General features: G+C 30.3%; 1 protein-coding gene across 3 annotated transcripts in view; it reads right to left on the reverse strand.

Annotated features, from left to right (window-relative positions):
* Positions 1-9,594, reverse strand: part of LOC134708173 (contactin-like) — a 34,859-nt gene extending 25,265 nt beyond the window's left edge. The window contains exon 1 of one of the 3 annotated variants that reach the window (XM_063568503.1): positions 9,524-9,594. The gene's annotated coding sequence lies outside the window, so the exon portion shown is untranslated. Of the gene's footprint in view, positions 1-6,144; positions 6,271-8,879; positions 8,983-9,523 lie in introns of those variants that run through there. The other 2 variants (XM_063568502.1, XM_063568504.1) reach the window with 2 other exon arrangements.
* Positions 9,595-11,151: the final 1,557 nt, after the last annotated feature.

The following is an 11,151-nucleotide window of genomic DNA, read 5'->3' on the forward strand; positions in this document are numbered from 1 at the left end:
TGCGTACTGCTCTATGATTATTATGCGCTTGTCTTTATCTAATTAAACTCATCATAGATACCAAGACTGAAATTTTGTATTAACGCCAGATGCGCGTTTCGTCTACAAAAGACTAAACAGTGACGCTCGAATGAAAAAATGTTAAAAGCACCAAAAAAATCGGAAAGGCAACAATTTTTCATTTCGCATAAACTGTTTTATAATCCCAGCAATATATATTACACATTCAATTAAAGGTTTGGAAATTGAAACTCTACAGTATGTGTATGTTGTTGTGAGTGTATTACATTTCATTCTATATTTTTTACATTAGCGTTTACGTTACTGTGATTTTTTTATGAACAACATATCAAAGGTGTTACGTAATTCATAATTGAATAATGGGTACTAGATATGTTTTATTACAATTGGGACTATCCACTACATTTTATTAAACTACCTTGAAAAGAATGTAAACATGTTATCAAACATAGTCAAATCTCCGAAGGAATGGTTTACTTTGTTCGGTGTTTTTTTTTAATAATGGTATGCTCATAAGAAGATGTACAACTGAAAACTAATACCATGTGCTACAATTTATTTAACTATGAGGGCCCTCATGGGGTTTTTGATTATGTGATTACTTGGCCGTTTTTTTAATGATTATTTGATAATTAAGCTAAATATTTCATGATTATTTGATTACCTAGGACTGTATTATTTGATTACTAAAGATAAGCAAATATTTAATGATTATGTGATTATATTGGCAAAAAAATTGTGATTATGTGATTACTAGGACCCCTCCCCCCCCCCCCCCCCATGAGGGGCCTCAACTATGGACAATGGTGCACACTTTCATGACTTATACAATGTATCGAATGTAGTCTAATTTGGTTTAATATTCATATTGAGACGTTTGTCCAGTTTTGAGATTTTAAAAAGTACTTAGAACTTCAGAACTGACATGATTTGTACAAAAAAACCTGTACACTTCTTGTAATGAATTTATAAACTAATGAGAAAAAGGGTTTTAACTCAAAGTTGGCCTTAGATGGATAAGGCTATTTCGTAGTTACTTTTTGCTCCTTTAACGATTAAAAAATATCTTTTACGTTACTGTGATTTTTTAATGAAAAGCATATCATTGGTGTTACGTAATTTATAATTGAATAATGGGTACTAAATATGTCTTATTACAATTAGGACTATCCAGTGCATTTTATTAAACTACCTTGAAAATAATGTAAACATGTAATTGAACCTAGTCAAATCTCCGAAGGAATGGTTTACTTTTTTTTTCATTATGGTATGCTCATAAGAAGGAGATGTACACTACCTTTTAAAAAGTTAGAAACTAATAAGAAATTACGGTTTCAACTTCATGAAGCGAAGTTGATCTTAGATTGATTTGGCTATTGTGTAGTTACTTTTTACACATTTAACGCTTCAAATGTTTCAGCTCTTATCCATCCATGGCTCTTAGATATTCGGCTTTAAGTGTCACATATAAAGATCTAGTGTACTAAATTATAATCCTGGTACCTTTGATGACCAATTAATACAGTAAAGCGCTTCGGTCAACTAATTTTTATTATGCCCCACTTACGATAGTAGAGGGGCATCATGTTTTCTGGTCTGTGCGTCCGTTCGTCCGTTCGTCTGTCCGTCCGTCCGTCCGTCCGTCCGTCTGTCCCGCTTCAGCTTAAAGTTTTTGGTCAAGGTAGTTTTTGATGAAGTTGAAATCCAATCGACTTCAAACTTGGTACACATGTTCCTTATGATATGATCTTTCTAATTTGATCTTTCTAATTTTAATGCCAAATTACAGATTTTACCCTAATTTCACGGTCCACTGAACATAGAAAATGATAGTTCGATTGGGGCATTCGTGTACTGAGGACATATTCTTGTTATAAGTATATTTTAATGAGTTTGATATTGAGATTTTTGTGTATTGTTGAGACTTTATACATGAGCTCCCAAAAATGGACGAAAACCAATAAATTTAAATGTTGGTGACTTCTGCAATGGTGTAGGTTGGGAAAAAATTACAAGGATTTTTCTATTTCTATGTAGCAGTATTTGAGAAGCGCCTGTATATTCAGTATATATCTCAAATTAGATTTGTTTTCTATCATGTTGTTCTTAATAGCGAGTTGCTGCTTTCAACGAAGTTATGAGTTTCAGAAGTGGGACGAAAGATACCAGAGGGACAGTCAAAATCCTTACTCGAAAAACAACTGACAACGCCTGTCAAAAAAAGAAAGAAGACAAACAGACAAACAACAGAACACATTACTATTTCAATTGTCACAACCACAGTGCGGTCCTCTTTTCTGCGATTGTAACCGAATGAGACATATAACTGAGTTTATACTTATATCGACCAACACGACCCATGACATGAGAGGGCATAACTTGACAACCCTTTCGGGCACATAAAATTTACATCCAGTGTTTTGAGGGTGTGCATATAACACAGTCTGAAGTTTCGATATAGTCTTTTTACCACCTTTAGTATTTTGTTTTTGCGTTGTCAGTTTTATGTCAATTTATAAGTTTTGAATACACACATTATTTGCACTTCGTGTTCTGTTGTTTCGTTAATTTCATCTTATAGTTGATGCATTTCGCTCGGTTTTAGTTTGTGGTCCGTATTTGTTTTCATTCTCCAAAAAAACAAAAGAAATGAGGCGGTGAACTATCGTTTCAACATAATTAGATATTAAATAAAAAGGATATAACTGGTGAAATCCCTTAGACATTAAACCTGTGTATTAAAATCAGAGAAAATAAAATAAGAAATATACGTCGCTGCATAATGCAACTTATAGGGATAGCATGTGTATTGAAGCATTACTGTGATTATTTGGACATGACATGAAAGACTGTTTTGAATTGGACTTGAAAATGTAATTATTTTTTTATGTAATGTTTAAGGGGATATTGGTGTCTTCCTCCATCTTTGATTGTAAAAAACAGTGAACCAAAGGTCCAGATGTTCTGTCAAGTTAGCAAAATTTGATGCAGGAATGCAGATATTTAATGTGAATTTTCATTTAAAAGAACTAATGTATAAGAATATAACTTATAAATATTAATATTTTTTGCAAATATTGATTATTTTTGGTTGTTTTTTTAAAAAAAATGGCATTTTAAGGGGAGGTAACTCTAAAGCAGTGCATTTTTTGAAGGGATTCTACATGAAATTTTCCTATTTTGCATTTTAGCTGGGGGAAAACGTCCGGTGACCCTATCTTTTCTTTTGATATTCTCAAAGCATTTTCTGAAAGCTATCTTTTCCTTGAATATCTATCAATTCTAGTATATTGTTTAGTTTCTAATCATAAAAATGGTGTTTTTTCCTGTATAATCTATACAAAATGTGTCATTTCGTCACGTCCTGTAGCTTGGGAAAATGCACGGTGACCTACCATTTTTATTATATTTTTCAACATATATCAATAGATACTACGTTTTTGGCAAAGTATGAACAAATTCTATCATTTTTATTTTAGACTCCAATACCACCTTAAGGATGAAAATAATGTAAAAAATATTTTGCATAACAATTTTTATAGCAATTTTTAAAGGCATTTTGCTATTCTTGTTTTGATTTTGCTAATAAAGATAAATAACGTTTCTATTTATTCGTACATCTCTAACTTTAAAAAGTTATGTTTGAGTTATCGTTTCGGACGCACGAAATTTGTTACCGCATTTTTTTCATTTTTACACACGACACGTCTTTTTTTTTACAAACTAGGCAAAAACGTCAGCGCATTTATAGTTTGTATAGACTGTAACAAGTCAGGAATATGACAGTTAGGTAAGATTCACAACAGAAGAAGGAGCCAAAGGAATGTAACATAAAAAAAAAGAAAATGAACAATATGGAACGAAAAATAATTTATTATGCTGTTTGTACTTCAATCTATTTTATGCATGATATTCATTTTCTAACCAGCGATTTCAGTTAATATATTTATGCAAGTACATGTATTCCAGAGACAGAATAATATTCTGATATTATACCTTGACATTATTTTCATTTCAAGTGAAGTCGGTCGTCTAAAATAGTTAACCCCTCAAGGTAAGATTTGAACCATTTAATCCGATGTTTTAAGATTAAACTCGTCTGAGGTCTACGTACCATTTTGGCTATGGTAATTTTTTTATTTATGTCTTTCATATTTGCTAATATGCTTTGTCTATATGACTCTTTGTGCTTCTTAACTATATATTTGTTATCTTTATTATAATGATTGATATTATATCACATATAGACTGCTGTACCCCTATTTTTGACATTTTTCCTATTTTTTTTGTTTTGTTCACACATCGTTGTCAATATAATGGAATTTGATGCGACTGCCATACAAGTGAGAGGTTTAGCTTGCTGTTCGATTTGAGCATGTGTTGAAGACCGTTCTTTGACCGATAATGATTTACTTTCATAATTTGTGACTTGGATAGAAAGTTTTTTCATTAGCACTCATACCATATCTTCTTATATCTAATTTATCCATCATTTTTTACATGAAAATACCTGTACAAATTCAGGAATCTGACAGTTGTTATCCATTCGTTTGATGAGTTTAAGATTTTGAATTTGCCATCTGATAAAGGACTTTCTGTTTTGAATTTTCCTCTTAGTTCAGTTTTATTGAGATTTTACTTTTTTCTAAAACCTATAATTATGTTAACATGAATTATTCTTTCATTTCTTATTAACTGATATAAAAACAGTTAAAATAAATTATTCGACTGTTAAATAAAGGTAACAGTAGTATACCGATGTTCGAAATTCCTAAATCGATTGAGAAAAAAACAAATCCAGGTTACAAACTAAAACTGAGGGAAACTCATCAAATATTAAAGGGAAACAACTACACAACAGAAACACAAAATTAAAATGTAACACACACAGAAGCAAACTATAATATAACAATGGCCATTTTCCTGACTTGGTACAGGACATTTTAAGAAAAAAAAAAATGGTGGGTTGAACCTGGTTTTCCGGCATGCTAAAAGTGTTGTATATGATTAGTGAAACATATATATGTAAATGATTTCAAATACATTTACCACCATACATATCAGTTGATGGTGATTCACCGTTATATTGCTGACCTTAGAAAACAACAAATTACTCAAAAATAGATATAGGAAGATGTGGTGTGAGTGCCAATGAGACAACTCTCCATCCAAATAACAATTTAAAAAGTAAACAATTATATTGAAAGCGTATGGCCAATTAATTCCTTTGTCATGTTTAAGTGCAAGGGTTAGTCAGAAAAAATGCGATGTTTCAACATAAGAGTTATTTAGTTTTCAATATTTAGTTATCTGTGTAATGTTTCATTACTTTTGATTTGTTTTGTCTTTTGCCTTTGAGCAGCTATTTGTCTATTTTCTTTCGTTTAGGGATTTATTTGACATTTAAGGTCCCCATCCCTCGATACACATAAACTTATCTTCTTTAGAAACTCGGCCGGATAGATGAAATTATTGCGCTAGTCAATAAATGTGAGAGTCACATTGTAATATTATCAACTGAACCAGTTGTGAGACCAGATGCAATAAAAGATGACGTGCAATACTTCAATCAACTTATCAAATTTAGCTTTCGGCGCATTTAGTCGGAAAGATATTAAACATAAAAAGAAGATTACAGGAAATTATTATTAATTCGAGTTGTTACTTTTTTTTTTTACTTTATAATTAATTTCTACATGATGAACCCTTAGCACTGTCTATAACTTATCAGATATTAGCTTTGGCAAAGTGACGCATGTCATTAGTGGGACAGGAAGTGCATGCCCTTTCGGATAACCTGAGACCCTTCATATATTTGAGAAGGATCTTGTTTAGCACAGTACTTTGGTCTTTTCCGTTTGATTTGCGGGAAAATGTTTGCCAATGTATTCATGTGTTCTATGGTAAAGTTCTATTTATGATTTTATATTTTCTTACTTTCATGCATAGAAATACATAAACAATAAATAAATAAATACATAGTAAAATAAATAGATAAAAGTTAATAAATAAAAAAAATAAAAAAATATAAATAAATCAAAGTTAATAAATAAATAAATAAAAATAACAAAAAATTAATAAAAATTAATGAATAAATAATTTTTTAGATAAATAAATACATACATTTATTTATTAATCAATCAGTTAGACTCCAAATTATTCCAATTTATGCTATTTAACTTCAATCTTTTGATTCAAATGTGAACATCCAGTCCTTGATCTATGATGAAACAATTTAACCTTTCTCGATCGACTATTGGTTTGCTATAAGACGCCCCAGTATTTTCATACCCCTTTAAACTTAATAAAACATAATAGTTAGTAAACAAGCTAAAAAATAAACATTTAATTATAAATATGCTAATGTTCCTTTCAGATAGGTTTTTTCTAGTATCGCAGCAGGTATCACACGGGTAACTAAATACTTTACTTTACATGTTATACAGTTTCATACAATACAAGTGATACCTATTTTCTCATTTATAATTCACAGTTACTGTTTTGGAGTTATCTGTCAATGAACAAAGGTTAGAAAGGGAAGAATTTAACACTTGAAAGTATTTAACCAGCATCATAAATCTCGGTTTACATAGGAAATGAATGAATACTGGATTGAAGCAGTATTATGATGTACGTAGTAGAATTCATATCAAATCAAATAACCGGATTAAATAAGTCTTTAAATGCTTTATTTTTTCTGAAGTGATCAGTCTAGTTGAAACCAGAACCTGACATAACACGAATTTCTGTTGGTGATTTGAACTAAAAAAGTAAAGAATTCAAGGTTCTATTAAACTGTTCTTAGTCAATGACTTTTCTTTGAAATTTATTTTCTTTTTGTGATCTGAGAAGTTTAAAGCTAAAACAATAAGTGAAAATTTCAAGGTTCTAACTGTCTATAGTTTGATATGCAATGTCACTGACTTTTCTTTGGAATATTCATTTCAAGTTTGCAAATGCGCAGCAGTCTTGGGGGGGAGATAATTAGTATTATGAGGGATCAAAATTTAATTGGAATTATGTTTCCTATTGGTGTTGTGTAAAGGTTTGTTTCGTCCTATCTTATGATGGAACAATCATGCTAAGTTACCTTTTTATTTTTATATACCAAGAAATTGTATATCTTAATATACCATTCTTTTATGTATACTTATAAGATAATCAGATGAATTGTTCACTAAAATTTAAAAAAGATAGCAAAGTTTGTACTTGGTTTAACTTATATTGCACCTTTTTCTTTGTGTTTTCTTTTTGTTTTTGTAGAACATACATTACAACATCGTTTTCGTCATTATAATTAAAACATGTTCTGTGTTTCCATTGGGAATGTCTGTCAAATCCCTTCAGAGCTTTTCTTTCAAAAAATAATATTCAAACTAAAATAAATAATCTAAAAAAAACTAATATAGTTTATTCAAAAAAATGTAATTCAAATGAATATTCTTATCTGTTAAAAGGCCATTTCTGTAATCAATTCGCAACAGGTAAAAAAGTAAACAAGAGATTTATTTTACATTTAAACAATTTAATACAATTTTGATTTAAAGTTGCATGTTCGTCCAAACAAGCGAAACCATACGCTGAAATTCTTTTATTTAGCATTTAAATTAAACAAGGAATAACAGAGCCAATATACAGTCAGACGAAAGTACTCAACGAAATCGTTTTTCATGATAAAAACTTTGGAGAATGTGGTGGGTTAAATGTGTTGTTGGTGCGCAAACCTCCCAATATTTGACAGCGCTACTTGTAATAATAAGTTGGCGTATCAAATAAAATCGGCATGAAAATCAAAACACAACTAACAAATTCCGGATGACAAAAGACAAACAAGCTATATGCTAGGCGACAACCAGTTTTCTTTTACAAAATTATTCTGGAAATTGTTGCAGTCTCTTCATTTAACTATTATAGACAATAGAACCAGACATGTCAAACTCTGGTGGAGTCTTATTGAAAACAAGAAAATATTTTTCAGAATGGTTGAGAACAAAATTTATTCATTGAAAAAAACGAATTGGTTGATCATATGAGAGTTAACCATGGTGACCGAACAATGAACGGTGTTTCAAACATTTTCACACATTGAAATGGAAAAAAACAAAACATTTGCAATACCAGAATAATAATAATGATGAAATACTCTTCCAATACGAATAATTATTTCATTTCATTTAATAAAGAGATGTTGATTTTTTGAAGATGGCGTCGGTATTCATAATTTCATAATACCAATAATAAATCTCTATAGATTAGTACACTATAGAATATATTGAGTTTTGAGGAAAATCGTGATGAATTTCATTATCTGTGTTTATAAACAGTAATCGTGTCACTGTTTTCTACCATATCGTTCAATAAGTATAAACAAACTATGTAGTATCAGATTAAAATAATCCTATGTTTCTAAATCTATCTGATACTTAAAAACTAGAAGTCCTTCTAAATCCTTCTAATATAAACCAAGTGAAAAAAAACAGGTTCTTTTATAAAACAGTCTTTAGAGCTGAGGACAGGGGACTCTTAGTTAGTTTTACTTGTATTTATATAGATATGTGTGTGTTCAACTCAGTTATTTTATTGTTGTTGTTACTTTTGTTTATATCACAAGTATAATGTTACTTATATGACAAATAAAGATTATTATATGATATAAAAATTTATTAAAACTATGTATACAAAAATGCTGAGCGCCGAATTAAAAAAAGTAAATCCCATGTCTTTTAAGATAAAAGAAAAAAGAACCCGAAAAAAACCAACATTTAAAATATAAAGAGTACAATTATGTCTTTGGAATTTAGACTTTGTAAGTTCTATTAAAACTATCAAGCATTGGAAATGTATTTGTGTGAAATTACCTTTCTGTTTTCTTGAATGGTTTCCTGTTTGAAAATATTTCTTGCGCATTCTTTGCTTCCGTTGTGTTATCAGAAGTAACTACAGTTAGTGTCTGTCGTTATGTTACACATAGTACTACCCTTTTTTGGCGGATTGTTTTCCTCATAGAATACATGTATGAAAATCGTAGCATTACTTTGTCAAAAGCTACATTGCATTTAAACAAAATGAAACGAGTTGAAATAATACTATTCAAAACCGATCGGGTAAAAACTGACTTAAATATATCAACCAGAAGAAAAAAACTACAAGGAGGACAATGTAGGTCAACATTCTATATAAAGATTCCAAAATTGTACTATTTTAGTAATAGAAAGCCTAAATATTCTTAAAAAGAAATACCTCAATCAAAGGACCATCTCGAATTACCAACATTAGTAAATTGTTTAGTCTTTAGATCAAACCTATAAGTGGCAAATTTATAGTTAAAGCTCCTTTTCCTCTTACTTTATTGTTACCTGAATAATTAATGAATGAAAACTGAATAAAAAAAAAACTGATGGAAACACAAAATAGGAACATCAAAACTAATAATCTTACCTCTATTTTTTTTAAATCTAAAAAATAAACCTCATACTCAATATAATTAAACGCACAAACGTACCTGTCGACAAACCAGCCCTGTAGATATTCCGTTCCTATCAACCATGATATGTGTATAACCTTTGATAAAATTGACCAGTACTGTCATAGGGAATTTTTATCTAGACCTGATAACAGTAGCTGATTACACACTGATCTGCCTTATTTAGTCATGTAATGTTAACATAATGACAAGGTTATATACAATACATATCTCCACTCATAAGACGTTAAGAACTGAGCCTAAAACCAAACGTGAGGAGTTCTTGGAGTTTACATAATAACATTTGAATAAAGTAAGGTTATAACCTGAACTTGTGATGTAAACCAGATATGTATATAAAACAGATGTGGAATTAAATGTTGTGACAGTAATGTACTATTTAAATTGAACTTAAAAGTTTATACATGTAAACATGGTATCAGATGTAATGATCAGTGATTGTAATCTGAAACCAACTGTACATGTCTAGTTACTCCTATATTGAACCCTAATTGGGAATGCTTTCGATGTTTGAAAATTTTCTGTACAACATATCAGCCCCCGGTTACCCCCCCCCCCCCCCCTCAAAAAAAGAAAAGAAAAAATAATTAAAAAAAAATACTGAATAATTGCCAATATCAATAGAAGATGATCTAAAACAACAGCCTTCTTTAATTCATAATGTATGTTTGCCCTGAGCATCAGAATATCATATGCATTTGATATGTATATAATTATATGATACAGTTTATATAATTTGTTTGTTTACCATATTATAGTTCACTATCTTATGAGAAATACAATAACAAACCTTTTACAGTCTGGAATATTTTATTTCAGTGAAAAGAAATTTCAAATAATGTATTTGTATATTTTTTTTATTGTATTTGTTGTTGTTGTTGATGTTGTGTTTGTTTATTTGTTTTTATAGTTTATATATAGACCGACAGAACTAGAGTGTAGGACAGCATGCTTTCATATAAACAGGTTAAAGACCAAAATGTCTTTTGAAATTTCTCTTTTTATTTTATTTAAATTTTGAGGCAGGTTATTTAATGTTGTTTTTGAAAATCGAATACAAAATAGAGGACTATTTCTTTGTTTCAAATATTGCACCTAGTTTCGTGGTGACAATTATCGGTTGTTACTCTGCATTTTAAATATGTTGTTAATTTGCTTCCATTAACAGAAGGTAAACCATTTTTATTTGTCTGGAATTTCAAAATAAGTATTATTTCATTTCCGTCAAAAGCTGTGGTTCTGACTTAGACGTGATGTCTTGTTATAGATTTACGAGTTATGATTCTGTCTTAGTCGGCATGTCTCGTTGTAGATGTGCGATCTGTTATCAGTCTGACTTATTCGTCATATCTTGTTGTGATTTTGCAAGCTATGAATCTGATTTGTTCGTCATGTCGTGTAATCTTCATAGATGTGATTCTGACTAAGTCGTCATGTCACGTTGTAGATAAGCGTGCAGTGATTCTGAATTAGTCATCATGTCGTGTAACCTTGCTATATGTGAATCTGACTTAGTCGTCATGGCGTATTACCTTGCTATATGTGAATCTGACTTAGTCATCATGTCGTGTAACCTTGCTATATGTGAATCTGACTTAGTCGTCATGGCGTATTACCTTGCTATATGTGAATCTGACTTAGTCATC

Source organism: Mytilus trossulus, chromosome 2 (genome assembly GCF_036588685.1).
Source record: "Mytilus trossulus isolate FHL-02 chromosome 2, PNRI_Mtr1.1.1.hap1, whole genome shotgun sequence".
NCBI classification, from domain to species: domain Eukaryota; kingdom Metazoa; phylum Mollusca; class Bivalvia; order Mytilida; family Mytilidae; genus Mytilus; species Mytilus trossulus.